Consider the following 21122-nt stretch of genomic DNA (forward strand, 5'->3'; position numbering starts at 1 on the left):
ATTTACATGTTTCTATAGTGACATTATAGTGAAATCAATATTTTGGGGCAACAATTCATCATTAGTGCAATGACCAACATATATGATGATCAACTTGAGGGTACCAACATTGAGGAGACAAATCCACCCTCATATGTTGCACGTATCACATATCTAGCAGAGAATGCCATCACTGATTCTTAAAGAGGGTTTATCATTATTTATCATCACGATAGCATTTCTAGCCACTTTCCTTGGTATCACCATCACTTGGCAATACATATTTTCCCTAACTATCATTGTTTTTATTGGTTTTAAGGCCATATTTGGGTATAACAACATTTGAGGAAGTTATAACAACACTTTGACAAGTGACATCAACATATTTTTCTATTCAAATGCAAACATTTTATTAACTATTATTAGTATTTCAAAAGCCCTAGAATTATTATGCAACCTCAAACAAAAAATATGACCTCCTTAAGTCATTTTCCTTGACATTGTTGTTGCTACAACACTTCTATAACTAGATCTAGCCACCAAAATTGCCTAATATTCATCATATAGGACTGATATAACTATACATTCATCATTTATGATCATATTCAATTATTGCCAGTCTAAAAATTGTGCATATCAATCACTGTAAGTTGCCTTAGCATTCTGCAAATTTAATAATGGTGTTATGGAAGTAATAAGTTGGTTTTTAATTCAAACCCATGCAATTTTAATACCGTATAGCTCCATTCTTGAATATTCGGTGGAATTTGAGAGTTCAGTTCCACGAAATCAGTAAATGTCCTAAAAGCCCGAAATTGTTCAGTTCCCCGAAATATGTTTTTGTCCCGCGACAAAAATGTTCACGCCAAACTCTTGCAACATAAACCGAAATCTTTGTTGAGGCTTCCATATTACCCCATGACTTGGGGATCAAAAAGTAGGGAAACGGCATAAAAAGAAAAAGCATTTCTTTAGTGCCTCACACTGGAAAACAAATCTTAACTCATAGATAAAAGGCATCGACATTCTTAGCAGAGGCATGGCGGTTTGCATAAGATTGATGTTTCCGATTCCCCTGCAAACCATAAAAATGGTAAGAGTGAAAAATCCACTGTGGGTTGAAATCATATGAATTTATTGCTTAAAATATTTGAACCTAGTGTGTGAGGAGTAAAACCATCAATAAGATTAGGTGATAGTATCATAGTTCTCAAAAACCGCCTTATAATCCAAAGTGTTGGACTTTTCTCATATATCTTCTTAAAGGAGGTTGGATAGAGATATTATGTCTGCAATGGTGGGCTATGAAACACCCCTTGATAGACAACATAAAAGAATGATTAGGTTCACTTAAAAAATTTACTTTCATGATTTGTCAACATTGATTATGACAATTTACTTGCTTATTAAAATCTAATTTAATCAAACAATTTGACAAATCAAATCTTCAATTGAATTGATTCTTTCACTCAAGATTAATTTTTACATGTAAATCTTAGATCATTTTTAGTATAGTTGAAAACATTTTGGATTGACAAAACCAAAATCCTTTGATGTGTATAGATATTGAATATATTTGAATTGAAAGAAGAATGAAGCATGTCACAAATGTGGTTTTTATGTTTCTCCTTATTTATTTTCTTGCATATGGTATGGTGCTCAAACTTTAAATTTCTATTCTTTTGATTATCTGAAAGATAAATGTGATTAATCAAATTTTTCAATATGTTTCTAATTTATGCATCGAATATATTTTTTAAGAATAAATTACAAATTAATATTATTAAACTCTTTTGAATCTTGCACTCAATATGAAAGATTGTGTTAATTTGGTCTCGATTTTACAATTAATGAATCTTTTTGGGTTTTTAATCAGATGAAGATTTGAGTTTAGTATCTTCTTGCATTCCTTCTACCTTTTTAAACTTTTATTTATTCCTTTGGTTAGATTAGGGTTTAGAGTATAATTTGATTCTTGCATTTAATCATAAAATTATCACTGGGGCCCTTGAACAAACAACCATATTGATCATTTAGTTTGCACAACACGATCATGATTTGACTTCCAGAACCTTGGAGGCTGGTCGATTTGAAGATCAATTGTATTTTTTGAAGAGGTGAGGAGGATTCCCTACTTATGTTGCACGTGCCAATTTAACCATCAACAATATGAAATTAAGTTGCTTTAATGTTGAAAAGCCATAGAGATATTCATCTTCTTTTTTCATACTTACATAAACCACATTAACATGATTAAAAAAAAATTAATCTTACATTTTCATGTTTCTCCCACCTGTTCCCCTATAGCTGCTATCCTCGACAACGACTCGGATCTAGTTGTTGTCGATGCTCCTGGTCGTGCAGGTTCCTCCTGGGCATTGGTGGCTGTTGGGGGCCCTCGTCCCGACTCTGCTCAAGTTTCGCGGGTTTTGTATTCAAATTTTCACAGAGGGGAAGGAAGAGGGTTTATCCTTGTCTCCTGTGCCGCCTCTGTCAATGTGAATAAGGATTCTGATCGAGAAATAGAGAACAATGTGAAGGTTTTTGTGAAGCATAGTGTTATCTGTAGGTTCAAGGGCATTTGGCCCAACCTCCCAGAGTTGCATAAATGGATCTCTCATCACTGGGATCCTCTCATTATTGGTGCAGTTCACATATACCCTATCGCTAAAGGTTTCTTTGTTGCTAAATTTGAGAATGCTAAGGATAGAAGAAAAATTATGAGTGAATTTTTTTTCTATGAGAAAGATAATATGCCTATTTTGGCCAAACCTTGGCACTCTGATTTTAACCCCCTTTTTGAGAAGTTCAACAAAAATCTGGTTTGGGTTTGGCTTCCTTACCTTCCTCTCTGTTTGTGGGTTGATTCTCTCTTTAAGGAAATAGGTGATGCTATTGGGAGTTTCATTATGGTGGATAATGAATCCTTTGGGCTTTATCATACTACTTTTGCTCGCATTTTGGTGGAGCTTGATGTGTCGCTGAGATTGCCATTAATTCCTCTTTTGGCAGCTCGGTCCAAACTTTGGATTATGAAGGAATTCCTTTCGAGTGTCGTAGATTCTTTAAAATCGGCCATGTGACTGGGAATTGTGGGCTTGAGAAGAAAAATCCTATGGCCTCATGGTGGTCGGGGGCCTCATGCCAACATTACACAGTAAATAAATCTTTGGACTCTTCTAAAGAGTCGCTGGATGATGGGGTTTCTACTATGGCTGGTTCAGATTCTTTAATGGTGAAGAAAGATTCTTCAGATGCCACAAAGGATGTTTTTGTGACTAAAGATGCTATGATACATGATGTTGTTGTATCTTACCCCACTGACTGCTTCACCATGTGTTGACACAACTATTGCCCCATCTGATGGATGTGGTCCTGTGTTCGTGACGGTTGTTGCTCCCTCTACCAATGCTCTTTCTTCCAATCTGCATAGATCGGTGTTGGGCTCTTCGGATTGGTTCGTTGTGGTAGCTAAAGTTGAAGAAGGATGGATTACTGTAAAGGGGAAGCATTCAAAGACGTCCAAGGCTTCTTTTGATATGACTATTCATTCCCACAAGGCCAGTTGTAAATCTTGAGGGCCCTTGTAGTTGGTTGTTTGGGTTGGTTTTTTTGGCCATGTCTTTGGTTGGGTTCCCTGCTCTCTTTCGGGGCAGGCTCTGTTTTTTGGTTGTGGCTCTCTCCTCTTTGTTGAGCGATCAAGTTCTATCCCTTGTTTGATTTGTATAGGGTTTCGGGTCCCTTCAAAACATGTTTTTCATGTAATAAAAAACATGATTAAAAAATATATCTTAGATGAGCATAAAACATTAAAGGAATGAAGGTTAATTCACCATAAGGCAGTAGCAACAAGAATGACACAAAAACTGCAACACAAGATCTTTATGTGGAAAATACTTTACTAGAAAAAAAACTCCACTAAGAAGACTAAAAAGCATGTATTACATTCAAATGTATGATATTACAATACATTCACTTCCATCACCCATTTTGTGTCTTCATCCAACAACACTTTTTTACTTGCAAACAATGATACATTACCACTATCCAAAGGTGTCAATTTATAAGAAAATTGAGTTGAGAATACCATTGTGGCATCTCAAAACAAGAGGAAAGTACCACCTTCAAAAACATACACCCCCCTTAGTGTTCCAACTATAAAAATATTTAAAAATAATAAATAGGGGAGAGAGGCCAATAGTTGTACAGGGTCCAATAGTTGTTATAGCAATTGTGCTTATAATATCCAGTCTTGCCACATATTTATATTATTGTAAATCAATAATCCACATGTAAATAAGAAAAATACCAATGTTGGTAAAAATGGACCAATACTTGAACACAAGAGAACCTATAAATGTTACATAAAAAAGGCATAAATACATTCATCGACAAGTGAAATAAATCATTTTTTGTTTCAAATAAAATATCATAGACATCCACTATAAGTGTGTCATTTATAAAATAAGATGCTCACTTAAACAAGTAATGTTATCATAGTGAAAATTGTTATTCTTATGTGCACAACTATTGGGGTAGCAATGTATATGCATAGGAGTATTTCATATTAATAATTTGTCTTATCACAAATTGTCATGTCCCCTCCTTAATCATTATATATATCCGAAATGAACCAATTATTATTATTAATTAATATATTAATTATCAACAAATAATTATTTATTTATTAAATATTATTTATTTAATTAATATTAATTATTAATAATATTCTTGAAATATTTAAATTAATTATATATATTACATAAATTATAAACAAAGTTTATTTCTGAAGAGTCGGCAAATTACTAATCAACGATTACATAGTCATCTGATATATACATATGACTTGCTTAAAAGTATTAACTAGAATTAAAGTCTCCATACTATGGATTAAGGGAATGGTCATCATGAAATTATGCCGAAACAAATACAAAAAAATATTGTTAAGTATGAAAAGGTATGATTTATATAGTTATTGAATAGTCATAACTGAATAGTTGTGTATTGATACGATACACTCTTTCTTTGAAAGGTTACATGCAAGATATTTAGGGGATTTAAAAAACAAAGACTCGATGGAGGTAAGTCACGAAAAATTCTATACCAATAGAATAATAATGGCAACAAAGTATGAGGAGATTAAAATATAGTATCAGCAATAAAGATAATAGACAGACTAGTATTTTCTGAACATATACAAGCATCATCAGATCATTAATCTATCAATAAACTACATAAAATTAATGATATAAATCTGAGGGCATGTATTAATAATAAGGAAAAAGCCACGGGAATTCATCTTTGAAGATTAATGCATTTGGGGATAAGTATGTTTCATATATGAAGCCCCATACCGTCTTTATGCAGAATAATAATAATAATAATAATACTAACATAGACTGAAATATGTATTATGGTAATACATAATTTCATGACAGTGGCAGACCAGATCTAACATGTGTTAGTTATGTCTACCATTACTAGCTACTAAATATATTAATAACCAATATTTTTAACCAGTGATAGTATTAATAATTTTTAGAATAGGTAATTAGCAAGTGCATAAATTATTGGTAATGTTATTTAATTCATTTATTTATTTATGTATATATATATATATATATATATATATATATATATATATATATATATATATATATATATATATATATATATATATATATATATATATATATATATATTCCAATCAAAATAAAGAATAATATAAGGGTTATAAATATAGATATTGTTATGATAATAGATATTACTATAATGATTATCATTAATATAATATCTGTTAGGACTACTCTGCAGTAAAACATATAGTATAATACTATCTGAATATATATATATATATAGCAATAGTAATTTGAATAAACAAATAAATCTGAGACTATAAATCAGATTGAATTATCAATTCAGTATCGGAAAAAAGATTATGTTATCATTGGTTTGATTCATGTTAAGATAGATTTGTCTCCTAATCAACTTAGTTTAAGTCATAAGTATATTGAATTAGCTTAATTTTGGTTAAAACAAGCCTAGACCTAGTAGGGAACATTACAAATGGTATCAGAGCAACTTTCCTGCCATCCTGTAAGAATCAGTTAATGCATAGAAGGGGAAAAGATATACTACGTGGAAAGAAAAATTATAGCAATCAACTTCTAGACTGCAAAGGCAAATGCCCAAGTATGTTTTGCATACTCAGACTAACTAAAGATTGACTACTAAGCATGAACGTCAAATATATAAATTGCAAATAATCTAATTAAAGTAAATAGATATTCTGCAAATTACGATATAAAATACACATGAAATTAATGGTCAAAAGAATTACATCTAATTTGAATTGATTAGGGGAAAACATTATGTGAGTCAATGAATTCCAAATTAACATTGAGTGATAACTATCTTTCATAAACTATACAATGCAGTATACTTTAATCAAATTAATCAGAAACTGACACATGTACTAAATCGCTTATGTCATTACCACTTGTAATTATGTAACTGTTCAAATACAGTGAGGCAATAATCCAATTATTGTTAAATATGAATAATTCGTGAATGGATATGGTAGCATAGAAAAAATTAATTCAATAGTAGAACAAATTAATGAATCATACTGTCAACTCTAAACATTCATTACAGTAACAATGACTATAAGCTCATTCTGTAATTAATGGCAGTCCAGGGGGAGTGGGGGATTTGTAGGGGGAAGTATTGCCCACCCAAGAAGGAAATTGTTGATTTATGTCACTAGCCTAGGAGGGCAAGTGACTACTCCCGGGCTTGGGTCTGGCATAGTAAGTCGCCTCTGCCATCTCCTAACTCTTTGGGTTGGAATTAATGACAAAAAAACTAAGGACTGGGTATGCGCTAGGGGACAAGACCCATGCCATAGGGGGGCAGAAGGGCATGTGACTTCTTTTGGTTCAATATGGGACGATTGGGAAAACCTAGTACTATGGAACAAAGTACTAGCTAGGGGACAAGACCCACACCATAGGGGGGCATAAGGGCATGTGACTGCTTTTGGTTCAATATGGGATGGTAACAAAGTATGAGCTATGGGACAAGATCCACGCCATAGGGGGCAAGAAGGGCATGTAACTGCTTTTGGTTTAATATGGGATGGTTGGGTAAACCTAGTACTATGGAACAAAATATGAGCTAGGGGACAAGACCCACGCCATAGGGGGCCAGAATGGCATGTGACTTCTTTTGGTTCAATATGGGACGGTTGGGAAAACCTAGTTCTAAAGAACAAGGTATGGGCTAGGGGATAAGACCCACGCCATAGGGGGCTAGAAGGGCATGTGATCACTTTTGGGCTCAATATGGGACAGTTGGGAAAACCTGATTGTATTCTTGTTTCAAATTCTTATAATAGAATGAATTATCTTATGATCTTGAAAGCAATAATTGTTGCATGTGTGAATGATTTATGATTATGTTCTTACTATATGCCTGATGTGTCTTCAACCAAATTTCTCCATTATATATGTATGTTTTATGAAATCTTATGGGATTGCTTAATGTTGTCATGTTTTCAACATAAGTGCGTCATACAGATTCCTAATGTATGCTTTGTATATTCTTTGTATATATACTACTTGTATTCACATGATTTCTTCATGTCTAATATGATTTTCAACATGTATGCCTTGTGTCTTTAGGTGTTGCTTCATGATTGAGGTGTCTTCAACATGTATTTTCCCTGAGTGTCTTTCTTATGTGTGCTTTATACCTTACGTACATTTGTGTATTGTTTCAAGCCTTACTTGTCTTCTATGCATACTTCGTGCCTCGATATATTGGTATATTACTTTATATTTTACATGAGTACTGCATCTATGCTCCATGCCTTATTTATATTACTTCATGTTTACATGTGTGCTATTTCATGCTTCATCTATATACTTATGAATTTAGTTACATGTCTTATATGTATTTAAGTGAAATACTTCATGCTTTAAAGTGTATTCACGTGCCTTATGTATGTTTCTCTTAAATGCATATACACTTTATAAATTGTGGATATTTATGTGTCTACTATGTCTTCAATATGTTTTCTCTAGTGTATGCTTTATACATGTACATGTGTACTTGTATTGTATGTGATTGCTCCATGTTTGTCACATTTTTGGCATGACTGTGTCACACACACCTTCCTAACACATGCTTTATGTTTTGAATATGCTTCACATCATGATTGATATGTTTTCAATGTGTTATTCCATGTGCATTTTATATACCTTTCTCCAATGCTTCATATCGTAAACATAGTTACTTCAGGACTGATGTGTTTTCAAAAAGCTGACCTCATGTGCATTCTATAAGTGTAGATATCATGTATGATTTACACACAATTGCTTCCTGTCTAGTGTATGCTTGTTATACATAAGTGTCTCTCTCATAACCACATACACTCACATATATGCTTTGCGACTTAGATAATTTATGTGCATGTTTCATACTTTATGTGCTTCATAACTTATGTGAACTCATGCTTATGCACTATATGATTCATGTGTTATATGCATTTCACTTGTATGTCACATGTTGTAATTACATTCACTTATATTACACACACACTTCATGTCTTGTGTATGATTCATGTGTATTTTGTGTATACTTCATGTATGTTTCATATCTTTATACATACATATGTATATATTGTCTTTTTATTGGGAGATGACTCGGTGTGAGCAAATTGTCAATTGCTTGAGGACAAGCAATTTCGGGAAGGGTGTATTGTCATGTCCCCTCCTTGATCGTTATATATATCTGAAATGAACCAATTATTATTATTAATTAATATATCATTTACCAACAAATAATTATTTATTTATTAAATATTGTAGACACCTAAAATTGTCATGTCTAATTAAATAAATATTTTATTTATTTAATTACTTTAGCTTAATTCTTCTATTAATTAAATAAATCTTTATTTATTTAATTAATTCATTTATCCTCTTCTAGCCTTATTTCTCATTTAAATAAATACATTTATTTATTTAAATTATCCTTTTCCTAAATTAAATAAATATCTTATTTATTTAATTGATCCCACTTCTTCTATTAATTAAATAAATCTTTATTTATTTAATTAATTCATTAACCTTTTCTACCTATGACACATGTCATTCATCTCTTAATTCATACACTACCTACCCCTTTCATTATTTTATTATTTCTTTTACCTACCCTCTAATCATAGCCGACCTCCTTTTACACCTCTCAATCTTATCCCTCCATTTCATATAGTGTCTTCTATATAAGAAGTTGCTTCCTTCATTATCAAACCCTAATCGTTCTATGCATTCTAATCAATCATCCTAATCATTCATTCTAATCATTCTATGCATTCTAATCAATCATCCTAATCACTGATCTTAAGGACTTGACTATACTACGATCCTACTTGCAACCACATTCCGTTCTTTGTTGAGCTCTTATGTACATAAAATCTGAGAGCAAATATATGAAGTAAGATCAATGGAGATAGGAAGAATGGAGATCAAAACCCTATTGGACATGTAATGGTATAATCTTTGTGATTTCATTTGATTTGCATTGTCTTAGGTAATCTTCATATGTTATGGTGGATCTTTGTTGATTGTTAGGCTAGGATTTTGTGGTTGAATTCATTTAGTCTTTCAATATTGTTATTATTGTTATCCATTTTCATCATATACATTTTGGCACGCTCGGTGGGACATGGATTTTTCTTAGATCTATGTTTTTTGCAGATTTTTCTAACCCTATATTGCTATTTTGTAAAACAATTTGGAGAATAACCTTGTGCAGCTAGGGTTTTGGACACAAAATCAAGATCTTGGAGAGATTCGATCATATCTCATAAACGGCTTGGAAATTTTGCACCAAATTTTTTTTGCAAGTTGAAGAAAGTATCAGGAGCTCTCAATCCAAAATTCAGAATTTTTGAAGTACATTTTCATTTTATATTAATTTTTTATGATTTTTCATAAAAAATTAATTTTGAGAGCAAATGAGAGAATTTTTCGGATTTTCTTATATTTTTGGAAATCTCTCATAATTATACATAGGATCTATTCTTTGTGATTTTAATTTTGATGCAAAATATTTCTCTAAAAATCGGATCTTTAAAAATTAGGGTTTTTCCTTATTTTGATCAGATCTCACAAACCGATTCAAATTTTGACATAAATTTTTTTGTGCAGGTCAGGAAAAGTATCAGAAATATTTAGTAAAAATTTCAGATTTTTTGGATCTATTTTGCATTTTGTATGAATTTTTTAAGATTTTTCATAAAAAATTAATTTTGAGAGAAAATTAGCGAATTTTTTGGATTTTCTTACATTTTTGGAAATCTCTCAGAATTATACATAGAATCTGTTCTTTGTGATTTTAAATTTGATGCAAAATCATTCCTCAAAAATCATATCTTTGAAAATTAGGGGTTTGCATTATTTTACTCATATCTCACAAACTGCTTGGATTTGTTGCAGAAATTTTTTTGTGCAAGTTTGGAAGACCATCAAGACTCTCCAGTAAAAAGTTCAGATTTTTTGGATCGATTTTGCATTTTATATGAATTTTTTATGATTTTTCATAAAAAATTAATTTTTGGAGCAAATTAGCAAATTTTTTGGATTTTCTTACATTTCTGGAAATCTCTTGAAATTTTACAGGTGTTCTTTTTTTATGATGAATTAGATCTTTGAATTGATCAACAAAACGCATTATTGAAGGCCCCTATTTCACAAAGTTTTTTGGATCTAAAATTTACCTAACTTGTGTGCTTGCAGGAAGGGGTGATTATTTCAAACAATCCAAACTACTAATAAATCTTTGTTGCAGATCCTTGGCAAAGGTTTTTGGATTTTTAGTGTGTGCCTTGTTTTCATAGACTAGCAAACACTTCAATTGGTGCACTAAAATTGAATCATTGTCTTTTGTGTCTTGAGCAATAGGCTCTTTTTGCTTAAACTTTAGAGGGCCTGTCTTCCCATGTGGTCATTAGGACTACTAGTGAGAAGAGAACGACCCAAGTGGTAGCGAGGAAAACCCACCTCTTCCGAACCACTATAAACAACTGTATTCATGGTGAAAACTATGGATAACGTGTGCTGATTAGTTCATACCGACACTATGTCTCCCCATAAACCCGTTTGATCAAATTTATTTGATCATTTGTAGGGCGTAACCCCTACCAGCTGGGAGTCTTCTGTATTTACAGAGCTGAAAGTGCCGCATGTATGGCCACATGAGCGGATGCCCTTACTAGCACCTTTTTGTTTTAGAAGCCCAAATCCTTCTAGTTGTTGGGGCAGGAGGTCGGACCTCTCATAGCGGCCCACACACATACGATTCTTAGTAGAGATACAAAGTTCACCACGGGGAGTTTTCGTGGGGATTGATGCTTGGCTGACCTAAGAAGTGAGTGCTGAGGGTGGAGCCAGTGAGGTCAAGCATCTAAGTATTCGCTCTGAATAGTGTAGCTTCGGGGGTAAAACCTCATGTGGGATCAACAACTATTGTCTTGGCCAGCCATAAGAATTGTGCTTGACTTATTTTAAACATTCAAAACATTGAAAACCAAACAACAAAACATTGTGTCTTTTGTGTTTTCAAGTGTATGCAAAACATTTTTACATCAAACAACACACTTTTCTTGGAGAGTCTAAACACTTGCAAACATTGAGTCCTCATCAACATTGTGTCCTCTTGTCACGAAAAACAGTCAAACATTCAGATTTGGTCACAACTTCACAAATTGGAAAAATTTTACAGTCAAGCAAACAAGAACAATCAGTTTTGGAATTCTTGAGCTTCCTAGGTTGTTTCTCCAGGTTTTCATCTAGCATTCAACTTGTCTTTGGGTCTCACAAAATCCATCATTGCTTTACACCTTACATTACATTCACATTTGTCTAAACTTGAGTCAAAAGGTCACTTGCTTGTCCTCATCATACTTTGTCAACACACTACATACAATAACACTTTGCGAAGTGGTCCCTCATCAAGGTTTCTTACCTTTGGGTCTCATTTGGTTTTACTTAGAGTCAAGGTCAACTTACCTCATCAAGAGAAACTATCCTCTCTTTGGAAGTCACACCTACTCTACTACATACATACTTGGTCTTACACTTTGGACATTGCAAGTACACTTCAGACTCATTTACATTCCATCCAACTCTTGGTCTTCCATACTCTTTCCATTTTTCATCTAGTCTCACACATCTTGGTCAATACCTAGTTCATGGTTGAAACCCGTCTTCAAAAATCTAGGAGAGAAACTAAAGAGGCTCAAGAGTCCGCAAACATGAGTTCTTATGAGTATGACAATGATATCTTTTTCAATTCTGATCATACTACATTACTTGACATGGATGTCTATAGAAACATTCCAAATGTTGAGAACATGGACACTATAAACAACAATGCTACACAAAATGACAATGTGGACAACTTTTCAGTACATTCAACAGATGTGGAAGAATCCATTATGAATCCCCATTTCAATCGATTGGTTGAGGAAATAATGAGGAGAGATAGACAATACTTCTTACACATGATGGCACAAAGTGGAGCCAAGATACCTCATGATTTTGACATGTCTCAAATAATGGAACATAGACCTTTGCAACAACCTCACTCCAATATGGATCAAAGGAGACCTAATAGTGGAAGAAATAGAGGACCACACATGGTACCTGAATCACCATCAGCTTTGCTTCAAAAACCAGAGGTCCCACATACACATGGTCAAACATATGATACTCACCTTCGCAGACCATTATGGAAGCCTTATGGAGAAAAATATGCTCAATCACATATCAATGCTAAGGATCAACCACCAAAGCAATGGGATATTCCAAGGCATGCTCAAAATTTGGACACAAGGAAACCTCATGTCAAATTTGGGGGCAATACAATAGAACATGACATGCCTGTAGAGTATGGTATACATGCACAAAATAGATATGGTGTTCCTCAACATGAATCTATACCAAGTGGTCGATATATGCAACATCATTACAGACCTCCTCCATATGAACATGTGTATGATCAATATCATCCATATATGCAACATGCTCCTCCTCCAATTGGTGCCTCAAACATGGGGTATGGTCCAAGAAGTCGATCTCCACCTAAGAGCAATTTGGAGCAACAAATAAGGGATTTACAAAAGAAAATGGAGGACATAAATGCACCGAAGCCAACATACACAATGAGAGACATATGTCCTTATCCATTTGACAAGAGCATTCCAATGCCTCCATTTCCTACACATTTTGTGACGCCTAAATTTGACAAGTATAGAGGAAAAGGGGATCCTAAGGCACACATAAGACAGTTTTTCACAGCTTGCATTGAAGTAGCAGCAGAAGAGACATATTTGATGAGATTATTCCCACAAAGCTTAGGCGATCAAGCTATGGAATGGTTCTCCCAACTCCCACCTGGTATTAAGTCATGGGGTGACTTAGCAGAGGCATTTATTCAACATTTCTCCTACAACATAGAGACAGACATATCAGTCACTACTTTGTGCAACACCAAGCAAATAGAGAGAGAATCTTTTGCATCATTTTTACAAAGATGGAGAAATCTAGCCAGCAGATGCTCTTGTGAAATTCCACAAAAACAAATGGTAGAGATGTTCACCCAAAATGTTAACAAAGAGATTGGTTATGACTTAAGGAAAGCTTGTTTGTCTACCTTCAAGGACGTTATCGAAAAAGGCTTAGCAATAGAAAAGGTCCTAATTGAACAAGGAGTCATTAAGATATTTAAGGAAAACAAAGATGACTTTAAAGGAAAAGACAAGCCAAGATTTTGGAATAAAAACAAGAACACAGTCAATGATGGTGTTGTTGATGCCAACACAGTGCGACCTAAATTCATCTTTTCAGGATCAAGTTCTACAAACAATCAAGTAAATACTCAAACAACTTCCAGATCACGAAGGAAGTACACTCCATTGGGAGAACCACTTGAGTCAGTTTTCAAGAAGCTTGTGGCAAACAAGGTAATCACAGTTCCAGATTTTCCTCCATATGAACCAAAGGTTAAGCCGAATTGGTGGAATGATGATGAGTATTGTGAATTTCATAAGAGCAAGGGTCATAAGACAGGAAATTGTCATCGACTGAAGAACATCATACAGGATCTCATTGATAGAGGTGACATTGAGATTGAGGGACATTCGTCTAATCAAGAACATGAGATGTTTAAGGAACCATTCCCAAAACATGACAAGGGAAAAGCTAAAGCCAGAGATGACCAAGCCAACTATACTAGAGCACCTTACAACTATGATTCAACTATCAATAATATCTCGATGGACAATTACGTCTCTACTATTATCATCAAGGACAAAGCATCTGAGAATTCTACTCAAAGACCCAGGATTGTCCTAAAAGGTGTTGGATCTTCTTCCGAACCTACCTCTGAATGTCACGTTACAACCCGTCGAGGTAAAATTACTTTGCAAGGTGCTCCAGCTAAAAACACCGCCTCTTCATCAACCAAACCTGAGTATGACCTTGTAGAACAGTTAGGGAAGACACCCGCGCTCATTTCAATCCTTGAGCTATTACGCATATCTCCCACACATAAAGCCATTCTTGACAAAATCTTGAGAGATACTATTGTTCCTACTGATCTGAACGTGGACCAGTTTCAAGCCATCGTGGGATACCTTTCCATTCCACACTCCGTTACTTTCACAGAAGCCGATGATGCCTCCGTAAGTCAGCCACATAATGCACCACTACATATCGAAGCCTTCATACACAAACATAAAATCAAACGAGTCCTGATAGATGGAGGGGCAGGTCTAAACATTTGTACATTGAGCACAATTAAACAATTGGGATATTCTGATAAAGCTGTGAATTCTACAAACAAAATCACCATCAAGGCATATGATGATGAAGAGCGTTCATCCAAGGGCACAGTCACCTTACCTCTCAGAGTTGGGCTAGTTACAAAGGATGTGGTTTGTCAAATCCTTGATCTAGATCTCACATACAACATACTCTTGGGATGTCCATGGATTCATGAGATGAGCGCAGTCCCTTCTACATATCATCAATGTATCAAGTTTCCACACAATGGAGTTGAAGTGACCGTCAAAGCGGATCCAAATCCATTCATATATTGCAACAATCTGCAACCTCAATCAGAAATAACATTTCCAGTCAATCGCAAAGCTGTTCCTTCATCGACATATGTAGATCCTGAATCCTTAAAAGCTTCTACATCCAAACAAGCAGAGCTAAAAGAAAAGTTCAAGATTAAAGACCTAGGATGTGGTGAGTATATATTTCATGTTGACCAACTCCCATTATCTCCTAAGGTATTATGTCAACAAGAACAACCTACAAACAATTTTCAATGCCAAGGAATTGGGTGTGAACCACCTAGTGTTGTGGCTACTAAGTCCGAATGCAAATCTCCTCTAGTGGTGCAAGCATCTCTTGATATCAATAGTCCTAAGAGTGGTTCTAGCGAAGAATCTATTGAGCGTATCGCCAACCCTCTTGAGAAATCACATAGCCTTACCATATCATCCGCTCATTCTATTTCCACTCCGCTTCCAGACTTGGATCAACAAGAATTACAAAAGCCCTTACTAATCGGGGATCAAAAATCAAGCTTTCAAAAGAAAAATCTAAAAGTCAATAATAAAGAAAAGTCGTTTAGTCCAAATCAAAATCAAAAGCTATTGGACTCTGAAAAAAACAAGGTCAAGGATAAAAATCCTATGAAGCAAAAAGAGCAAGAGTTGATCTCCCCTAATATCAAAATAACTGGGGGCAAAAGTTCTACAATTTTAAGTCAAAAAGCACACTTGTTGATCCTAAGTCTCCATCATGCTATCCTACTTTCACTTCTTTTCACAGTCATAAGCCTTCATAACTCATCCACTTGTTCCACACATCCATTCCCTTCTAGTGATACATCACGGACCTTTAATGGAGCTTCCTCGAAGGACTTTGCTATCAGTGATGCCCAAACTTCTTCAGGTGACACGCATACGGGCCTGTGTAGTCCACACACTAGTAATCCTATCTCAGTTCCTTTATCAAGGAAGACAGACACTCAAGCTACACATCATTCAGTCAAGAAACAATGCAACTACAATCACAAAGTCAAGCCTCGCACATTTGAGGTAGGTGACTTGGTTCTCCGAGAAAACCCCAAGAATCAGCAAGACAGAGAGAAAAAGGGCAAGTTTGAACCAAACTGGCTTGGTCCTTACATTATTACAGCAGTATATGGCTCTGGGGCATATCAGCTCTCAACTACAGAAGGTGAACCTTTGGAGGATCCTATCAACAGCATGCACCTTCGCAGGTTTTACACATAGCTCTTCAGAGTATCCTAATTCGAAAACACAAAAAAATCAAAAATTTCAAAAATACAAAAAAAAATTATAAAACAAAAAAAAATCGTTACTTGGTGAAAACCTGGCAAACAGGCGCCTTGTGACACAAAAAACATTGAAAAATCGAAAAAAGTAAAGAGAAATAATTTCGTCCAATGGTGAAAACCACTTCGGTGGCGCCCTGGGCAAGTACCATTGTGAAAACTAGGTCACCAACGCCATGCGTAGAGACATTTCTCCTCCCTCCTTTAGGATTCACTTTCATCCTTTCACTTTGCACACACTCACATCCTATTCATTCATAATAAACTTACCCATTCCCATCATGACTTGTTATTGATCTACCCAAGATTGGTTAGCCATTCATAATAAACCATTCCTTTTCATCCCTTTCCATCCATAATAAATCAGATCATATCTGTGGCTAAGGCAAAATCCTACATCTAGTGATGGGTGTGGAACTGAGAACATCACATGTTTCAAGGAGTACAGTTTCTTCCAGCTTCCTTCAGTCTATCCACGCACAATCCACAATAAAGAAACATTTGCATCACAGATCCGCAATAAAGTTTCATCTTCTTCGCAATAAAGTATCAGTTTCATGGATTCAGTCAGTTTTAGATGAGACACAACAACAACAATGGGCTTCAACAAATCAAATATTTCAACAGACTCAGACAACATTATGGTTCAGTGCTATCTATCCTTTCTGTGAAAGTGAACATTGTGACCACAATCAAATAAGACTTATACAGGTGACAAGAGACACTAAACTTGAGGACTACAGTGGATGTTGGTGTCAAGTCTTGGTTTTCTTTTGATTTCATCTTTTTTGGTGACATGTCTTTTAGCTTTTCCGGGATGTCTCTGACTAGAGCTTCTATCTCCAGGATGTCTTTGACTAGAAAGGCGAGGATGGGGTATCGTCACCTATTTGTATTTGATGTCTGTGGATTGTCTCTTAGGAATGCTATGACTTGTCCAAGGATATGAGGACACTGTGAGTCTAGTATGAACTAGGGCATTCCTTGTTTGCAACTGTCTTATCTCCATGCAAACAGGTACAATGACTTTCTGGGTCGAACATATGCCTCGATTGTCATAACCTACTTGCCATAATAAAGCTCAATGATGATAACGCACAAGAAGCTCTTTCACTTTCATATCTTCTGTCTTCCATCCCCCTTTCTTGATTGACTTCCATCATCCTTCTCGAGTCCGCGTAGCCTGCTATCACATGACTGAGTATAATGACACACCAAAAACATTTGCATTTCATGTAGTTGCACTTGCATTACCACATATAATCATTTCATACATACATATAGATATCACAACTGCATCACATCCTACACACAACACCTGTTAGCACATTTACATTTGCATTATCATATTCATCTGCATTACTTACATTCACATTTGCATCATGCATACACATATAAAACATAAACGAACAAAAAAAAAAAATATTGCATTGCATCATATACATATTTGCATCCATATCATAAGCATCACATAAGAACATCTCATCATATAGGTACACATGCATATAGCTGCCGCAAAGATGAATCATCTCATATATATATATAAAGTGTCATGATACAATGATGTCAAAATCATATGGCTACAATCACCCGCAGGTGTCTACATCATTATACAAAATGGTACAAAACTGATACGGAAGAACTCACTAATCACTCCTGCCAACACTATTGGTAGTGCTAATCCTATCCATGTCATGGTATCCCATGCCACGTGTCCCACTCTCATCTCCAGTCTTGGATCCTAGAACACTCGTCTAAGGGCATCTCTGTCTCCATCTTGATCGTATGGAATCAGCTCCCCATCAATCGGTTTCCGCATAATCCTATATACATCCTCCAGGGTGACTGTCATCTCACCCATCGGTAGATGGAACGTGCACGTCTCAGAGTGCCATCTCTTAGCAAGCGCAGTTAGCAAACCCATGTTTGCCCGAAACTCAGGCACATACAACACATGTCTCAAACCCATCTCCTCAATGGCAGCTCTGTCCTCGAGTGACAACTCAGGTCGCAACCTCTGCGTCGACGGGAATCTCTCTCATGACTCTAGCATCGGCAAATACTCCTGCAGTCAAACAACTCAATCATGTCAGTTATAGTGGCATTCACTGTTTATCACAAAATGCTACTCGCTATCTAAATGCATATGGCTATCTACCCTAGTGACACTCACTGTTCATCACAAAGTGCTGCTATTTATCCTAGTGGTACTCCCTGTTCATCACAAAGTACTACATGTGTGACACTCCCTATTCATCACAAAGTGTTACTCACATTCGCACTCCCTGTTCATCACAAAGTGCTGCTCATATTTCAGTACTCCCTGTTCATCACAAAGTACTCTATCTTGGTACTCGCTGTTCATCACAAAGTGCCTTGATCTATCCTAGTCTTCTTAGAGGACCTGTTTGAGTGTATCCTCTCAGCAGCTTATCCAATCGACAGCATATGTTTATCACAGAACTGCCGATTTGACCTAGAAGACCAAACTTGCATTTTTCAACGCAAACGCGCTTACATGACATAAACGCGCTCAAAGACTGCATAGACGCGCCTGGCGGACATAGACGCGCCTGGCACCGACGCAGACGCGGTTAGACGGTTTTTGACATTTTTCAACTCTACTTCTAAGCGCATTTATTGCCCTATTCGACATGCATTAATGACAATAAATGCATCAAAGTACAAGGAGGTTTTGTGGTACTTACTGGCTCTCCTGCCTCTGCTGGCCTCTGGAATCGGCGAACGCGATCGAAACTGTGAACAAAGGCCATCGCTACTAACTACTGCTGCTCTATTTTCGCTCTGCACTCTGCTCTCGTGGATGTATAGATGACAATGAGGATGTATTTTCCCCCATGGTCTATCTTATAGCCTACCCTAGCCCTCGCTTTCGTTTCCCGAGTCAGTCTTCTTTATCCCGTGACTTTGTCACTTTATCGGGTCAGTCCATTCTAGCCTTTCTTTCTTATCGAGAGATTGTCTAGGATCTTTCCAGACATTTTCATCCAATCTCTCGAGGGGGCATATCATTCCCATTCTGGGGCAACTCTGTATCAGTTCATCTTATCTTCTTTGAAACAATGCGACAAGCCGCATTGTCTCAAAGAGGGGCAAAATGTAGACACCTAAAATTGTCATGTCTAATTAAATAAATATTTTATTTATTTAATTACTTTAGCTTAATTCTTCTATTAATTAAATAAATCTTTATTTATTTAATTCATTCATTTATCCTCTTCTAGCCTTATTTCTCATTTAAATAAATACATTTATTTATTTAAATTATCCTTTTCCTAAATTAAATAAATATCTTATTTATTTAATTGATCCCACTTCTTCTATTAATTAAATAAATCTTTATTTATTTAATTAATTCATTAACCTTTTCTACCTATGACACATGTCATTCATCTCTTAATTCATACACTACCTACCCCTTTCATTATTTTATTATTTCTTTTACCTACCCTCTAATCATAGCCGACCTCCTTTTACACCTCTCAATCTTATCCCTCCATTTCATATAGTGTCTTCTATATAAGGAGATGCTTCCTTCATTATCAAACCCTAATCGTTATATGCATTCTAATCAATCATCCTAATCATTCATTCTAATCATTCTATGCATTCTAATCAATCATCCTAATCACCGATCTTAAGGACTTGACTATACTACGATCCTACTTGCAACCACATTCCGTTCTTTGTTGAGCTCTTGTGTACATAAAATCTGAGAGCAAATATATCAAGCAAGATCAATGGAGATAGGAAGAATGGAGATCAAAACCCTATTGGACATGTAATGGTATAATCTTTGTGATTTCATTTGATTTGCATTGTCTTTGGTAATCTTCATATGTTATGGTGGATCTTTGTTGATTGTTAGGCTAGGATTTTGTGGTTGAATTCATTTAGTCTTTCAATATTGTTATTATTGTTATCCATTTTCACCATATACAAATATTATTATTTAATTAATATTAATTATTAATAATATTCTTGAAATATTTAAATTAATAATATATACTACATAAATTATAAACAATTTTTTATTTCTGAAGAGAGAACAAATTACTAATATTTAAAATGTACGGTTTATATAGTTATTGAATAGTCATAACTGAATAGTTGTGTATTGAAACAATACACTCTTTCTTTGAAAGGTTACATGCAAGATATTTAGGGGGATTTAAAAAACAAAGACTCGGTGGAGGTAAGTCACGAAAAACTCTATACCAATAGAATAATAATGGCAACAAAGTATGAGGAGATCAGAATATAGTATCAACAATAAAGATAATAGACAGACTAGTATTTTCTGAACATATACAAGTATCATCAGATCATTAATCTGTTAATAAACTACATAAAATTAATGATATTAATCTGAGGGCATGTATTAATAATAAGGAAAAAGCCACGGGAATTCATCTTTGAAGATTAATTCATTTTGGGATAAGTATGTTTCATATATGAAGCCCCATACTGTCTTTATGCAGAATAATAATAATAATACTAACATAGACTGAAATATGTATTATGGTAATACATAATTTCATGATAGTGGTAGACCAGATCTGACATGCGTCAGTTCTGTCTGCCATTGCTAGCTACTAAATATATTAATAACCAATATTTTTAATGAGTGATAGTATTAATAGTTTATAGTATAGGTAATTAGCAAGTGCATAAATTATTGGTAA

This window comes from Cryptomeria japonica, chromosome 3 (assembly GCF_030272615.1).
Source record: "Cryptomeria japonica chromosome 3, Sugi_1.0, whole genome shotgun sequence".
Lineage (NCBI taxonomy): Eukaryota > Viridiplantae > Streptophyta > Pinopsida > Cupressales > Cupressaceae > Cryptomeria > Cryptomeria japonica.